This window comes from Arachis ipaensis, chromosome B08, assembly GCF_000816755.2.
Source record: "Arachis ipaensis cultivar K30076 chromosome B08, Araip1.1, whole genome shotgun sequence".
Taxonomy (NCBI): domain Eukaryota; kingdom Viridiplantae; phylum Streptophyta; class Magnoliopsida; order Fabales; family Fabaceae; genus Arachis; species Arachis ipaensis.
In genome coordinates this window covers 128247776-128251087 of record NC_029792.2, presented here as the reverse complement: position 1 = coordinate 128251087, position 3312 = coordinate 128247776, and positions in this window count along the sequence as shown.

The window sequence follows — 3312 nt, the reverse complement described above, 5'->3', positions numbered from 1 at the left end:
GGGATACTAAAATTAATGTTTTTTTGTATTTATTTGATGATAAACTAATTAAATATAAGATAGAACAATTAATAAAATATCTAATTTACCTTCATTTTTTCCTTCACACAAAATTTAGAATAAAAAATAAAATGATAAAAAATATAATTATGAAAATTTGATAGTGATCATAAAAGAAAAAAAAATAAATTATCTTCATTCACCTAGTGCTTTTGTCTCCTTTCTAGTTTTTTTTGTCAGAAAAGATACAAAATACACTAATTCAATTTTTTAAGAGGCTAGAATATAATGTCTCCGTCCATATTCAAATTCTAATTATATGGATGTAAGAGTTTAACGAAGGGGTAAGTGAATTCTATTTTATTGAATGATGGTTGGATATTCCTAACTCCGCCTATGTTACACTTGCGGTACATAGCCGGTCCCAAGCCCGGACAAAGGAGGAGGATTGTGTTAGGTTTTCGACAACCAACATAAAAATATAGTCGAATCCCCATGACATGAATCAAAGACATTATTGTGCTAAAGCTAGGTCGTTGCCCGGAAGCAACGCGCTGTATGGCTCGAGTACGGTGTCAAATGAGCAAGAGCCGCTGCATCGGTGTCCGGATGCGGTGTTAAATGAGCAAGGGTTCTCGCGTTTTCGTGAACGAACGAGGGTAAATAAGCTAGTTCACAAAGTAAAAGGTAAAGGTCGGAGCGACAGAAGGTTGAGATTCGGGACATGGAACATAGGCACTCTAACAGGAAAGTCCATGGAGGTGGTGGACGCCATGACAAGAAGGAAGATTAACATTATGTGCCTGCAAGAAACAAAATGGGTTGGTGCGAAAGCTAGGGAGTTGGATACTTCTGGTTTCAAACTTTGGTATACAGGAAAGACGAAGAATAGGAATGGGGTTGGAATAATTGTGGATAAACAGTGGAAAAATGACGTAATGGATGTCAAGAGGGTGGGAGATCGGATCATCTCTATCAAACTTGTGGTGGAGGGAGGTGCTTTCCATGTGATTAGCACCGATGCACCGCAAGTGGGTTCGGACGAACAACACAAGATAAGATTTTGGGAGGATCTAGAGAGTTTGGTTCAAGACATACCTTTATGAGATAAGATTTTCTTAGGAGGAAATTTAAATGGCCATGTTGAGAGAGAAGTAACTGGATATGAGAGTATTCACAGATGCCATAGTTTCGGGGTGATCAATGCCGAGGGTAAAACTATTTTGGACTTTTCCTCAACCTTTGATCTTCTCATCGCAAATACATGCTTTAAAAAGAGAGACGAACATCTTATAACCTATAAGAGTGGCATGACAAGCTCTCAAATCGACTTCTTCTTGTTGAGGAGAGTCGACCGAAAATTTTGCACTAATTGTAAAATTATCCCAGGAGAGAGTTTGTGTAACAATCGCCCCTTCTAGAAACAAAATTAAATTTGAAGTTTGAAAATCAGTTAGGAGATAAGTTTAGAATTTTGAAATTTTGGATAGGAACCTGGTAACCACCCTCAATTTGAAATTTAAAATATCCCAACCACCCCATCCCCAAATGTATATAAATAGGGGAGCACCCATAGGTAGAAAATCACTTCTCTCAAACACTTATCCTCTCCCTTCTCTCTCTACAAAGAAATAACATTCTGTGGGCAAACACAAGAGGCAAGCTCAAAGAAGCGTTAGAAAAGAAGGTAGGGAATTATGTTTTTTTAAACTCTTGGCATGTGTTATGTTCCATTCTTTATTATTATTTTCTTCCATGTTATCATGACATAAATTTTCTCTCACTCACCTTTCATTCATGATGATCATGTCTCTCCACCATGCCATTCACGTCTTCTTGAATCGTTATTATATGTCTCCGTATGATGTTCATTCAATTATTTACTATACCCATTTTGTACTATTTCATATAATTATGTTGTTAATATTCTCTTTAGGTCGATAGTACATGCCCTCTTAAGATACTTATTCAATATCCTATATTATTATATTGATATTCCCTTAGGGCCAAGAGTACATGTCTTCTTATGTCTTGTTCAACATATAGGTATATGTGTGATCTCTTACCATATTCCATCATGTGCATCCATGTAACCTATTATACCATTATGTTATCATCATTCCTTTAAAGTCAAGAGTACATGCTTTCTCAAATATTTTATTTAAAAAATTTAATCCTATGTGCATCTATGTGATCTCTTCTATCATTATTCCTTTAAAGTCAAGAGTACATGTTTTTCTTCAAAATATTTAATATTCTTATTATGTGCACTTATATGATTTTTCCCTTGTGTACATTTAAAACAACCTAAATGTAAATTGAACTGAGGGAATGATCTTTCGGTAAGAGAAGGTGACCCCCAAAGACAAGATATCGATATGATCCTTCGGTAAGGGAAGGTGATCGATCGAGATGATCCTTCGGTAAGGGAAGGTGATCGAAAAACGTTTGGGATAAGAACCTTCGGTAAGGGAAGGGGACTATCCCATCAATTTTATATAATAATATATCTTTTTATATGACTCTCTTCTTGTGTATGTCTGAATAACCTTGATTGTAAATTAAACTGAGGGAATGATCCTTCGGTAAGGGAATGTGACCCCCAAAGACAAGATATCGATATGATCCTTCGGTAAGGGAAGGTGATCGCCAAAACGTTTGGGATAAGAACCTTCGGTAAGGGAAAGGGACTCCCACTTATATCGGTTTGAGCTCAATACCCTCCATATAAGTTATAAATTAAGAAAGAAGAAGGCACGAATGAAAGCTTGAGTTCTATGTTTTCCTTAGATTTAATTATGATTATGTTGATGTTATCCTTCTATTTTCCTATATGTTTTCCCTTTCTTCTACACACATGTTTTACAAAAAAGAAGATGCATATTACATGCCATGTTATACGCTTGTTTTTAAAATCCCGCACGTGGGCTGGAGATGGATATGGAGGTGTTGCATAGCACTCCTACTGAGACGCTAGGTTCTCACTCCCTTTCTTTTCCCATACTGTCTCCAGAGGAACATGGCACAGCGGATAGAGACGACGCAGTGCCCCCGAGGGTAACTTCTGAGTATGACCCCTCAAAGCACGCGTGGGTAGTTGCGACCACTACTACCGTGCTCCAGACTATCTACTTAGGTTGAGAACCCGTGGAAAAAGAACCCCAGATGCCCGTCATAACCTTCCTAGATAGGAATGCTTCAACATCTAGAAAGCGGTCACCTAAGGTGGTACACCTCGAGTCCGACTCCGAGGCCGAGGAAGAGGAATCCGACGACCTTGGCTAGAAGGAAGACACCATGGAGGAGGATCCA